Below are 15,041 nucleotides of genomic sequence, written 5' to 3' on the forward strand. Positions count from 1 at the left end.
GAGGTGTGATGGCTCTGTGTCTAGTCATGTGTCTGGCAATGTGTTTATATAAGGTTTCTTTGCAGTAGATGCCTCTTTGAAATAGATCCCTCAGAAATCAAAATGTAAATCAGGAACTTACGTTACAAAAAAGGAAAAAAAAACAAACCAACTGCCAGAGCTTATACTACAATATCTCTGGGTTATAATGATATTAGATCATCTATAAGATCACTAGAACTTTATCCATACATCAAAATTTAGGAAAATTATTTTCCATAATAAACCATGAAACCAAACAACTTCTTGCAAGAAAATCATATGAGCATTAGACTTCTGTCTACTTAAGCATTGAGGTGAACCAAAGGAAGTACAGGAGAGAAGGGTCTTGAAAGGGAAGAGGATTGTAATAGTAACAGGGGACACATATACTGCTAGAATTTGGGGGAAACTGATTTTGTGATAAGCATTTAACATTTTGCTACTAAACTTGTCACGCTGTTGTGGAAACCTTAAGACATCACTGAAAGTACTCAACTTCTATTCTGCATCCTCACTGGCTTAGAGCCAGAAAACTTTAATTCACAGTTAAACATTTAACAGAGTCCCCATAAATGTTGACTAGTCGACGGAGTTTTTTCAGGATTCAACTGTTTCAATAATAAATGTCAGAACAGGGTACTACATAAATTAATTCCTGCATAAGAAGGTGTCCTGAAACTTAAGAAAATATTGGGTGAGTGAGTGAGTGTGTGTGTGTGTGTGTGTGTGTGTGTGCGTGTGTCTTCTAAGACACAGACTGATTTTTTTAAGGGCCATTCTGTTAGCAACTCATTCATCATTCATTCATTCATGTAACAGATATTTATTGGAACCCTACTTTTTACCAGGCATTGGGCTAAGTTCTTGGCATATAAAGACGAAACGAAACATTCTCTGCTTCCAGTTGAGGATGGGTAGGAGGCAGACAATCCAAACAAGAATGCAGCAGAGAGCTATTACTATTATATTAAAAGGGTTATAAGAGACGAGAAGAAACAACAGCCTATCTAGTATAAAGGAATTCAAGGAGAAGCTTCATGGACAAAAAGACCTAGAACCTGAGACATAGTGGTCAGATAGCAAATCTTAGATGGGCCTGAGGAATGTGGTGAGGAGAGTGAGTAAAGCATATCTTGAGCTAGAGCCGGCCAATGAGAGCAAAGTGCATTTGATCACAAAGCTAATCTGACTATAGCACATTGTCTGCAGAATGGCAAGGGGTGAGAGAGGAGGGGCAGGAGGGTATTGGAGGGTCTTATAAGCCATCTCAAGGAAGGCTCATGGGAAGCAGTCATTGGAGTTTTAAGCAGGCACTTGGCAAGATCATTATTAGATGCATTTAAAAAGTCCTACTGGCTTGACCATTTTTCTTGTATGTTTGTCTGTCACTATATAGATCATCAGGCCTGGTTCAGCTAATCTTGCTCGCTTCAGATACCTCCCTTCTCCCTCAGTGCTGTACAGTGCATTTATCATAGGTTTTTAAAAGTACTTTGCAGATATTTCTTAATGAATTCTCCTAGGAATTTTGTATTTATTATTTAAATACTAGTGCTGGAACAAGACAATAAACTTCAAAGTAAAATGACTCCAGGGGAGGAGGCCAAGGAATAAAGGTACCAACTACTTTTGCATAATTATATTGGCCCAAGGAGGCTGATTAGTGTAATATGTGAAACCATCTAGGCAGGGAAACACGACTGTTCTCTAAGGCCTCAGAAATTGCAAATCAAGCATGTTGTAGAACTGAGATAATATAGACTCTGTGTAAAAGTCTGTTAACTGATTTAAAAAATGAGAACACAAACTCGGGAGATTTGCTTTCCCGTTCTTCTGAGGAGCTTGGGGTTTATGGTCCCAAGGGACTGCCGGTTTTGTAATTCACAAGTTACATCAGAGCATCAGAACGATGCAGAACACTTGAGGAGGATCTTGCAAGAAACAGTGGTTCAGTCATCGTACACACACACACATGCAAGTGAGCCCTGAAACCTGAAGTTTCCTGTTTCCGATGTCAAGTGCTTCTCAATCATGTTAAGAATGAGTTTCATGGGATCTCCTGTCCCTTCCTCGGAGACAAAGAATTTCCCATTGTGCCAACTTGCTCCTGACTTTCTATCTCTATGAATGGTATATCCTTTTCTCTTGCTCCAAATCAAAACTCCTTATGCTTTGGGGTATCTTGAACCTCCTTTACCCTCACATAGGAAGAGAACAGAAAGCATCCTTCACGATGCTCATTTCCTTGCTTCCAAGACTGACTCTAATTAGCCTTGTTAACTCATCCCTGAACTACTGCAGCAGCTTCCAGACACAGGAAAAAAATATAGTAGCTCTCTTTAAATATCGAAGAACCGTGGAGTAGGAGCTGGGGAGTAGAAGCTGCAGACGATGTTCCTTCAGATGGCATTCAGAAGACGGAACATCTAAGCTACTCAGTAGAGCACTGGGTTCAAAATCAGGCGGGCTCACGAAAGAGTGAATATTTCTTCCAGGACAGTCCAGATGATTTTGTCAGGGAAGTGGCTGAAGAGATTTCTGTACTGGACACGTATAGTTGCATTTGAAGATGATGTTCCATGATTACTTGATTAAGACATTAAAGACCTATCTGTTGTTACTATTTATCCAGTTTCACAACAGATTGGAAGGAAATTCAGAGTGATATATGTAAAAGGAAAATATGTAAACATGTTCAATGATATTTTTAAATAACATTTGGCTCAAAGCATCTTATTAGGTACTATCTTTAGAACAATTAAAACTAAGCACATAGGCTCACCCATGTGCTTTATAAGAGTCTCATAATAATATTCAGTGTTTATATCAATTTTAGTTAATCCCCATATTCCCATTTTACAGAGGAATGCAGAACAACGGCATGTGAATGATGATATTCCATGATATTTTGCTGATGCAATTTTACTGAGACCTCATGAAAATCAGCAGAAGCTTAAATACCAAGACTGTCTAAGAATTCTTGCAGCATACTGAATTGATACATAATTGTAAATGTCAGGTGAGATGTTATGGCCAGAGAAGCCAAAGGTGATGAATAAGAGGGTTGTAGTCAGTAATTTAATATTCATCTGCTTAGGGGTTGTATAAAAAGAACAAAAATACAAAACTTTCTGACTTCTTTATCAAAGAATAACCCTTCTCACCTTTTAGGACTTTAAAATGATAATGTAGATGTAGTGCACGAATCTTTGTTGTGGGGGAACTTCATGTTCTAGTTTATTTATTTGATTAAAAATATTTATTTTGTGCCTATAATATACCAGGATATACAAAGTAGATACAGAATTTAATATCTTTTATATGAATTCCTGCAAAAATCTTTTGGATTCTTTCCCTGCCTCCAGCAGGTTCCTTCTAGTCCACCCTCCACATACTGCCAGAGTTATTCTTTCAAACACAAGTCAAATTGCATCACTGCCTTAGGTAAACATTTTAACAGCTCCCACTGGCAATCGAATGAAACCCAAATGCCCTTTCTATCATCTGCTTGCGTTTCCAGGTTTGTGTCCTAACACTACCTTTTGTGCTCTCTTCCAGCCATCATGAATTTCCTCCTCGACGGTTAGGTGTAATTATTCTCCCATGATTTCACACACGCTACTTCCTTGATCTTGAATGCATTTTCTTCCCTTTTCTGCTTTTGCTCTAGGCAGCACCATATATACTAAAGACACTTCCCATTGCCTTAACTTTTATTTCTCTTAAAAGTATCTCTTTTTTGAGAATACTGAGTTGCTCTGTAGTGTCCTAGTCCTGATAACCCTGTCTGTGTTCGCTCTACTAATACCGTTCACTATTTATGGATGCTCTGGTGAGGATAATGCGGTGAGAAGAGATGAGCAATGGGTACGAGAAGAGGAAGGATGTAGAAGGAAGTCTTTCTGAATTCAATCAAGGAAGCTGACAGAACATCAGGGAAGCCCTCAAAGGGGCTTTCAACTCACTTCTGATACTGATTTAATTCCACCACTCAAAAGGCCAGATAGATCATTCCTTTTTAGGCTGAGACCTCATACATATTTCTACCACTTTAAGTTTACATCACCATCTCTCTACCATAGGTAGTCGTTAATTGACATCTCATTTACAAATAATACACAAATGCTATATATACAATCAACTGTGCCTTAAGGAAGAAGTAGGTAGATAAAAAGAGATATAGGCAATATAATCTATAGGAAAACATATATAAAGGCACGGAGATATAAATGCATGTGTGTCTTCAGACCCTGACCCAAATTCACTGTGACTGCAGTGAGGTCAGCCCCGAGGAAATGGCATATATTTAATGATGTTTCTGATCCAGCATCACGGTGTTAGGTACCACTATCTACAGATACAGTAGACTTTGCAAACTTAATGAAGCACTGCAAGACTGTAGACTCCACAAGAGCAGGGACTGTGTCATTGACTTTGGTACTCTGCTACTATCGTTTCATTTCTGGTTCTCTTACCTGGTCTGTGAGAGTCCTTCTGTGATGACAGAAGTAGTGACACTCCACAGCACCGTTTGTAATCAACTGTGTTCTGTACATCTGAAAACATTCTTAATGTTTATTTATAGTCTGGGGCTTTGGAGGGAGGATGGGAATTTTTCCTTTTTCCTTTATCTGGCATTGATTACTCCAGATACTCTGAATAAGTCAGGGGTCTGTTCCTAAATATTAAAAATTCTTACTTTCCAAGAAGTTGGAAGTTGGTTGGTACCAAGAGTTCAAAGCTAGGAAGATCACCTTTCCTAAAAATTAAATACATTTCAAATAACAGGCTTTTTTTTTTTCCCTGTGGTAGTAAAATTTGCTTTGTTTAAGTAAAGCAACGTGATCTGTTCAAGGAATTAAAAAATGTTTCTTTTTTATTATCTTTGATTTAAAAATAAAATTTGCTTGAAAGGTACTTCTCAATATAAATATAGGTACACTCAAGTATATTAAGTTCTAATACTGGTATAAACATAGAATCACAAATGTACTTTATAGATTTTCAAGGCGTTTTGCACAGTAGGACTGTCATTTTCTTCTCTCAGATGGTCACACTAAAATATTTCTTTTAAAATATAATAGAGCATCAAGCATTCATACAAATAAGTTATATGAAAACCAATGTAAAATTAATCATAAAACTTAAAATCCTCAGGGGATATTATTACACTTGTAGGGCAAACATCCCATTTTCATTTATTCCTTAGTCATCCCTTTTGCCAGAATGTGTACTTAGGTCCTCAAGACCTAAATCAGCTTTGTTTTTCTCATAAAAGACGCAAATAATCTGTATTTCAAGTTGACATTATTTTCCAAAGAAAAACATTTTTTTCCATTCAATCCATATGTTTTGAGTCTGGATTGCTATCGTCACCATATTTAGAACCAAGACAAATGCAAAATATCCCTAGGCAAGCTTTACAAAGCCTCTTAGACATTGAGGCAAACAGTACTCCAAAGACAAGGCTATCTTCCTGGGGTTAAAACAACTTTCAATGTAAATGGACATGATGGGGCAAAATGAACAGTGTGTTAACACGAAAAGGACATGGCATTGCCCTTCCAGGATGAGGCCCATTAATATCATTTTTTAAAAGCATGGTGTACTTATAATGAAATGGAAAGAAGTTAGCAAGTTGTTATGTGGGTTTTGCTGCACATGTGATTTGGACATAATCAGAAATTCTAATCATAAGAGGCTGTGAGAGCATTATAATTGCAAAAGAGGGAGGGCCCCTGGGTGTCAAACTCTCAGCAGGGAAATGGAGATTTATCACCTTAGCTCACTGAGGCAGGTGAACGATGGATGGGGTGGCTTACTGTCACTCCAGTGAATTTAGTGAGGAAGTGAAAGGCAGCCTTGTAGGGGGAGGGGGGGGTGTATAATGGAGAAAGAGCTGGGATTTACGAACTGAAATATGTGTTGTAATGGAGTGGATTTCAGGAATCTCAGTCTTAACTTCTGTCACAGCTATAGGATTATGAATGAGTCTCAGACAGGATTGTAATGAGACCTTTCAAACCAACTGAACGTACATTATCATCATAAACCACACAGAATGTATCTGCAGGCATTCCAAATCCATGAAGGTGAAGATCTAATTACACATTAAGTTTTTCTTTCTGCCAATAAGGATATTTGCTAAAGAGCAGGTTAACAAAATTACATTTGTTGTCTTTTGCTTCCTGAGCCCACATGCCTCTATCTATACTTAATTACGCGCCATTGATGTTTACAGACAGTCATGGTGAAGAGTACAAAACCACAAGGGAAAGACTAAGGAGCCTCCTGGTTTTGCTGCTACCTCTCCTAGTCCTGGGTATTTCAAAACCACAGGCTAGCAAGGTGAGCAAGCTGGATTAGCAACAGGTGAACTACAAGGTCCTTCTTGTTCTAGGATTCCATGAAATAAGAAAGGGACTATGACTCTATTTCATACAAAAACTATACACTGACATCAGATCCTTCAATGAAAAATAAAACCAAATATATAAAATAATAAATGCAACTGAATACCAAATCATAATACTATCAAAACATTAGCATGTAGTATATACAAAATACCAAGAAGATTTATTGATTTTTGTTATAGTTGTTTATGTGGGTTGTTTTTAAATGTTTTATTTATTTTTGAGAGAGAGAACACAAGCGGGAGAGGGACAGAGAGAGAGGGGGACAGAAGATCTGAAGCGGACTCTGCTCTGAGGTGAGCAAGCCTGATGCAGGGCTCGAACTCATGAACTGCAAGATCATGACCTGAGCCGAAGTCAGTGGCTCAACCAACTGAGCCACCCAGGTGCCCTTGTTTATGTGTTTTTATGCAAGTATATTCGATATGCACGTGTCTGAGGTAAAAATCACACTGGGTCTCTATATTAAAAATATTTTATTGTTCACCAATGATGCCTATTATAAAAAAAAATCTAGGGGTTCCTGGGTGGCTCAGTTGGTTAAGCATCTGACTCTTGATTTCGGCTCAGGTCATGATCTCACAGTCGTGAGATTGTACCCCATGAGCTCTGAACTGGGCATGGAGCCTGCTTAAGGTTCTCTCTCTCCCTCTCCCTCTCCCTCTGTGCCCTCTCCCTCTCTCCCTCTGTGCCTCCCTCTGTGCTCCATCTGTATGTGTGTGTACTCTCTCTCTCTCAAAAAAAGAAAAAAAATCCAGAAAATAACAAATGTTGGTGAAGGAGATGTTGTGCACTGTTGATGGGAATGTAAAATGGTGTCCTTACTGTGGAAAATAGTAAGACTATTCCTCAAAAATTAAATACAGAATTACCATATGATCTAGCAAAAATTTCACTCTTGTATATACACCCAAAAGAAATGCAAACAGGGACTTAAGTCCATATTTGTACAACCATATTCATAGCAGCATTATTCACAATAGCCAAAAGGTAGACAATACCTAAGTGTCCAGTGATGGATGAACAGATAAACAAAATGTGCTGTATGCACACAGTGGAATAAAAAAGAAGGAAATTTAACACACTCTACAACAGGGATGAACCTTGAAGACATTATACTCAATGAAATAAGCCATTCACAAAAGGACAAATATTGTATGATTCCACTTATATGAGGTATCTGGAGTAATCCAATTTTTAGAGACAGCAGAATGGTGGTTGATGTAAGGAGAGGGAATGAGAAATTAGTGTTTAATGGGTACAGAGTTTCAGTTTGGAAGGTGAAAAATTTCTGGAGCTGGATGGTGGTGACGGTTGCACAACATGAATATACTTAATGCCACTGGACGCTTAAAAATAGTTAAGACAGCACAGCTTAAGTTATACGTATTTACCACAATTAGAAATATTCTAACTACATAAAAAAATAATGAGTATAGAAGTTCCAATTCTTCTTTAGAAACTGAAACATTTCAGTTAGCTTTCTGTTCTAACCAGATTTGGGGGCAATTAATGGTTTAATGTTTTTATTATAAGGGAAGCTGTTACCAGAAAGTAGGGGAAATAGATGCTGGGTAAGCAAAAGTAGCAAATGCCATGACTCTAAAGCAGGATGCAGGTTTGAAGTAGTTGGAAAGCCACAAAGACAGGGAGTAAGGGCTCAGTCAACAGAGGCAGAGGGGACATACAGTTCAGAGGAAGATTAGGAGGGCTTTGGGAAATCATGAGTTTTAGTTTGGGAATCTCCTTCTCCAACTGTAAAATGGTTGATTCATCAGATATTATTATTTTGAATTGACTTTATCATATTTATTTTCTTTCTACTACTACTAAATTAGTTTCACACATTTTTGCTTCTCCCACTGGACTGTAAGATCTTGTAGAATACAATCGATGCCATATTTATTCCCAACTTCCTTATAATTCATAATAGATACATTCTTGATAATGACTGAATCAATGAAGGGATGCAAAGTAACACAGTACTCGTCCTGTTAGAATTCACAGTGCAGAAAAGTATTGGTATGTCAATCAAACAATTAGAACATATCTTAATTGATTATTTGAGCCATCTACTAAATTCAGGAGAAGGTGGTCCAAAGTTTTTCTTAATCTACCAGTACAGAATCTAATATAATTCTGGTGAATTGGACCTACCACAGAATAACAGAATGTACTGAGAATGATACAATAAGATAATAAAAATAATAATAGTTAACAATTCTTTAGAATTTAAATGTCAGACTCTGTATGAAGCACCTTCCATGGCATCTTTTTTTTAATCTTAATTTTGGAGGTATTTATTTTTATTTTACAGACAGAAGAATCCAAAGAATCCAAAGAGATAAGGTTAAATAATTTTTCAAAGCCATATTCAAATTATTAGGTTGATTATTTAAACCCAGAGAATTTAATCCCAAATCCCATAGAATTTGAAGATAAATGCACCTTTCTTATCTAGTGATGTCATGAAAAGAGACCAGGAGCACTTACTCTGCACACTGTCAGGCCACCCAAGTGCATATGATTGCTTAATTCAAGAATATGAAAATATTTTCATTAGTATTTACAGATTATTATGGAGCTTTTTTTAAAAGGAGTAAACATTTGGGGCACCTGGGTGGCTCAGTCGATTGGGTGTCCAACTTCGGCTCAGGTCACGATCTCATGGTTTGTGAGTTCGAGCCCTGCGTCAGGCTCTGTGGTGACAGCTTGGAGCTTGCTTTGGGTTCTGTGTCTCCCTCTCTCTCTGCCCCTCCCCACTCATGCTCTGTCCCTCTCTCCTTCAGATATAGATAAACATTTAAAAAATTAAAAAAAAAATAAAGGAGTGAACATTTTAGTTGTTTTCAGTAGTGAAATTAGTCATTCAATTTTTGTCAGGGAGCATTTGCAAGCCTGGGGCTTTTTGTGGAGTGCAATGTGAACAGATACATATTTAAATAAAAGTGACAGGCCTATTCTTGCAAAAAAATGGAGCTAAAAATATTTCCTTAGAGAAAAGATCAGGTTTTAAAAGATATAGTTAAAAGTAACTATTTTTTTTAACAAAAGTGATTTAAATATTTAAAAGTTATTATTTAGTTATTAATGCCAAAGAATTAAGTATATGTGAGTTCCCAGTTTAAGTACTCATTTGAAAATATCTCTTGCAAAGCATGGCTCTATGGGGTGTTCCTGTAACATAAGTTCAGCCTTCTATTTGGCTTTTCGATATGCTAGACATACATGACGTGTATCATGCTCCTGATGGAATGGACGTTCATTGGTAATTAGTATCTAGCCCATTTTACTCCTTTGCTTTAGGGCATGACCACGAAGACCTACCTATAGCTTCATTCCTCCAAAGGCCACTTAGTTCTACACAAAGAAAATATAGTTTCCTAGAGCCATTCTCTGCACCTTTACCGTTCACCTTTCCAACTCTTATCTGAATGTGCCATATTGTGTTGGGCAAGACAGTTTCTATTGGGAAAACCAAACATCAAATAGCGCAAACATGGACCACCACCCCACTCTCATTAGTCTACTCAAAATACATGCCCTGATTTATCAGTAATATTTTTACTTAATTTCTGTATTTAAAAAAATGTTTATTTATTTATTTTGAGGGAGAGAGAGAGAGTGCGAGTGGGGTAGAGGGAGAGAGAGAGGGAGAGAGAGAGAATCCCAGCAGGCTCTGTGCTGTCAGTGCAGAACCCCACAGGGGCTCGATCCTATGGACCATGAGATCATGAATTGAGCCCAGATCAAAAGTCTGATGTTCGACCAGCTGAACCACCAGGTAACCTTCTGTATTTTTTAACTAAAACCAATTTAATCATTATATTTTATTTTAAACGTTGTTTTAATAAAGAATAGCAGACATGCAAAAAAAAGAGTAGACAATGATTATACATCTCAATAATTTATTATGAAGGGAATATTTTCATTTAATCACTCCCAAGGTAAGCATGATCCTAATTTCTAAGATTGTAGTCTATTTTTCCCCTAGCATCCGGCTGTTATGAAAAACTGTATACTTACATTTGTTGGTATATACCAAGGGATGGAAACTGCTGCATCAAAAGATAGGCTTACATTTGATTTTAAAACAACACGAAAACCTTTTGTAAATTGGTTATTTTGTTTGCCATTCTTACGAGCAGTGCCTGAGAGTTCCCATTACCCACATCTTTGCCAACCTTCTGATAAGCAAAATGGAGCAGAGTTTTATTAATGTGTTAGTGAGAGAAATGTTTTCTTTACATTGGAGCATTTCATAAATTTATATTTCATATGTTAATCTTTTGTAATGTAAGTCTAAAATATCACTATTTGCTTAAAATATGACCCACCTACCTCCTCCTGTAGTTCACGAGTCTGTCCAATGCTTATGCTCTGCTTCTGTGCCTTTTCAGCCTCTTCTAATTGCACCAGAGGCCCTGGAGAGAAAAGCATCCCCGATTATAGTTTTTATAAGCATTTCCACTGTATGTGTACATGTATTAGTGCCTTTTGGTGCTAGGCATTCTATATACCTTATCCCATTTTCTCTTCAAAAACATATTTGAGAGAGGAGGGAAGGAATGGGGAGGAATGCAGGGGAGGGGAGAGAAATTAAGTAATGTGGCCAAGGTCAGACTCAGATTTAGGAAGCTGGGGAAGGCATGGAATCAAGTTTATTTAATCTCCAAGTCCATACCATTTTCAGAGCATCACAGTGCCTTTTATGGTAGCAGACTGCTGATATTTGTTATTTAAATATAAAAGATCTAAAACAGATAGATTTTATATATTTTTAAATTTTAATGTTTATTTATTTTTGAGAGAGAGAGAGACAGAGCATGAGTGGGAGAAGAGAGAGAAAGAGGGAGACAGAATCTGAAGCAGGCTCCAGGCTCTGAGCTGTCAGCACAGAGCCCCATGTGGGGCTCGAACCCACAAACTGCGAGATCGGACATTTAACCGGCTGAGCCACCCAGGGTCCCGTTACTTCCACTTTTAAATGTTAGCATTATCCATGGGGCTCCTGGGTGGCTCAGTCGGTTAAGCGTCCGACTTCAGCTCAGGTCATGATCTCACAGTCTGTGAGTTGGAGCCCCATATCAGGCTCTGCACCGACAGCTCAGAGCCTGGAGCCTGCTTCGGATTCTTTGACTCTCTCTCTCTCTCCCTCTCTCTCTCCCTCTGTCCTTCACCCGTTCGCACTCTCTCTCTCTCAATAAATCAATAAATCAATAAATACTTAAAAAATGTTAGCATTATCCCTTTACTTATACATTTTCTTAGTGTTTAAAATAATCTGTAAAAACAATTAATCATATTCCGATATTACTGTTTCTTTCCTATGTTGAAAACCTTACCAGTGCCAGGGAAGCAGTTGACTGCCATTATGAATTTAATGTGAAATATTGCAGATTTTGTTTTTATCTGTCGAGTGCAAGTACCCGTAGGGAATTAGAAGTCAGCAAGACATTCTTAGAGAATCATGTCTGTTCAAGGTCCAGGAAAGTAACACATAAATACAGGACAAAGAGATTCATCAACATCAATGTCAGAAAGGCATGGAGGAAGTGTGTGCCCTCTTTCCCTGGTCTGATTCTGAACAGCAATTCTCTGAGGACTGCACTGAGACTCCTTCTTCTTCTTTCCTCCTCCCTGTGTACTGCCTGGCACAACCAGTGTGCCCTTGGGTTCTTGTACTCCGGTTCTTCCCCCGAGGGTTCCCTTTGCCAGAATTGTTCCTGTTGTTTGTAACAAACATCCAGAAGAGTTGGGCTGTGTTTTAATATTTCAAAGGATTTTCAGGTCAGTGCTTTTCCTGTGATTTTAAAAAATGCAAACTTAATTTTACTATGGTGTTTAATGAACCTGTGATAAATGTTAAAAACTCTGTTTGCATTTAATGTAAGACCTGGATTCTTCATATTGAGGAATGATTAAGACATTAGTCCACCCTTTCTATGGAAAACAAGTTATGCACAGTTGAAGAAATAGAGACAATAGGAAAATAATTATTTTGTGCCTAACGTGTGCTAGCTACTATACATACGTTATCTTACTGAACAAAAAAAAACCTCTCAAGGTAGTTACTATCACCCCTACTTTGCAGATGAGTAAGTGGGTATTAAAGAGAGCAAGGATTACTATTTACAGCCAGTGGCTACAGATGAGGAATTCAGGATCGAATTCAGGTAAGTCTGCTACCAAAGTCCCTGATTCTTTCACAAAAACATTTGCCTTGCCAGACTTGTAACTAATATTGATGTCTGTTAATAAACAGGCAAATAATACAATAAATCTATGCAGGCCATTTTTTTCTAACCAGTTTGTCTCCACGCATGGGAAACAGGATGGCATAATGGCAGATATGAGCACAGTTTTGGATGTCAGCAAGCATAGATTCCAATCCTGACTATAACACTGATTAATTACTTTATCTCTAATACCTATTAGAGTATCAAACTAAACTAGCCTCTGTGAGGTTCTGCTTTCTCATGTGTAAAATGGGAATAATAATAACATCTAGATCATAAGGTGATGTTATAAATAAGATGATGAAAATTAAGTGTTTAACACTGCGTTACGTAGAGGGCAAACCATTAGCTATAATTATAGTATCCCTTATAGACTTTAACACATGTAAAAACTATTTAAAACAATCTGCTTATTTAATAACAAATAAAAGAAAGTTATGATTTACCACTGTGCTAAGTCTAAAAAGCATAACCGTGATGGGCTGGTACTCAACAATAAAGGCATTTATCTTCACTTAAAAACATAAGTAATTCTTAAATTAGGAATAAAAGTGTCAGTGCAAGCACAGTTGCATTTGCTTGTCATTAATAGACTTTACTTTAAAAAAATTTTTTTTAATGTTAATTGTTTTTGAGAGACAGAAAGAGAGACAGAGCATGACAGGGGAGGGGCAGAGAGAGAGGGAGGCACAGAACTCAAAGCGGGCTCCAGGCTCTGCGCTGTCAGCACAAAGCCCGACATGGGGCTTGAACTTGCGAACTGTGAGATCATGACCTGGGCCAAAGTGGGATGCTCAGCCGACTGAGCCACCTAGGCACCCCGTCATTAATGCACTTTAAACCGACCAAGTAACTAAAGACTTAAAATGTCCGTTTCCTCAATTCTTTGCTTGGACATTTCTCTACATCTAACAAGGGTTACAAACCATGGATATCAATTGTGAAATCATCCTTAGTGAAATCCAGGAGCTTACATAAGACTTTGAACCACTTGCGATTGTTTGGTCTAGAGCTTCCTGCACACCAGTGATGTAGGAGGAACCCCTACAACAAACAGCTACAATGAACTATAAATAAATAACTTGTAGCTGAAAGGAACAAACGGACTCATCAAGTTTCACATTTTATTCAGCTCAACAGAGATACAATTTCAAACTTAGTCATGGACTAAGGCTGAGTTGATAGGTTGTCATGACCACAGTTCCAAGCACCGAGTTTTTTCAGTTCCTCATGGTATCACAGCAGGGGTCATTTTCTTATCATTAATTTTAATTTCTTTCTCTCTCTCTTTCTCTTTGGCCTACTTTGCATAATGACCTACAGAATATGTCACCCTCTTAATCTTATCTAGGTCACAAACTGGAACAGGGAGAGACATCATGCTGCATTTCATCTGTAGAAAAGAAAGACTTCCAAATCTTTGAGAGGGATAGGAAGCCTAGTGTTTCCAATTTGATTCCAAAATGAAAAATCTATCATTTTGCCTCTATGATTAGCCATTTAAGTAAAATAGATTATACATTAATGTTTACTCCCCACCCCCCGCCATGTGAATACAAGTCGAGTGGGAATATTTATTTTAGAGTCTAACAAAGTATTTTTGAATTTTGTCAGAAACATCTCACATAGTAATTTTGTGTCGAGTTTACATTTGTCATCATCCACAGAAGAACCGTGTGGGTCAGAGAAGCCACTACAGTGTCTTACTTTGTTCCCATTAGGGACAACACTTAACAATGAGCCAGACTGTGTTCCAAAAAAACTTTATTTATGGGCTCTGAAATTTGAATCTCATATACTTTTCACGTATCACAAAATACTCTTTCATTTTTTTCTAAGCATTTAAAAATGAAAAAGAGATGCCTCGGTGGCTCAGTTGGTTAGGCGTCTGACTCTTGATTTCGGATCAGGTCATGACCTTATGGTTCATGAGTTTGAGCCCCATATTGGGTTCTATGCTGGCAGCATGGAGCCTGCTTCAGATTCTCTCTCTTTCTCTCCACCCCCCCACCCCCTCAAAATGAATAAATAAACAAAAATGAAAAAATTTCTTAGTTCATCTACCATACAAAACAGGTGGATTTGGCCCATGGGCTAGCTATAATGTGCTCACTTCTGCACCAGATGATTGAATTGAAAGAATGGACATTATTGTGCTTTTGATTTGCAGAAACAAAGTGCACATCTATGAATATTTATCTTATTTGTGCAAAGATAACCTGGTCATTCACTGGATCTTCCCACTAAACTCCTCCACTAAAACAGTGCATATGTGAATGCCTTCTTGAACAAGTAATTATTTGACAAATATAGCTAAATCATTTTTTTGTAAGCTACATAGATCTTATCTTATAGGAAAGACTCTATA

General features: G+C 37.7%; 1 long non-coding RNA gene across 1 annotated transcript in view; it reads right to left on the minus strand.

Moving 5' to 3' along the window:
* LOC125148893 (uncharacterized) overlaps nt 1–15,041 on the minus strand; it is a 471,931-nt gene that overhangs the window by 93,349 nt on the left and 363,541 nt on the right. Inside the window, exon 4 of the long non-coding RNA XR_007145735.1 lies at nt 10,776–10,858. This is a non-coding gene — a long non-coding RNA (uncharacterized LOC125148893). The remainder of the gene's footprint in view (nt 1–10,775; nt 10,859–15,041) is intronic.

This window comes from Prionailurus viverrinus, chromosome A2 (assembly GCF_022837055.1).
Source record: "Prionailurus viverrinus isolate Anna chromosome A2, UM_Priviv_1.0, whole genome shotgun sequence".
NCBI classification, from domain to species: domain Eukaryota; kingdom Metazoa; phylum Chordata; class Mammalia; order Carnivora; family Felidae; genus Prionailurus; species Prionailurus viverrinus.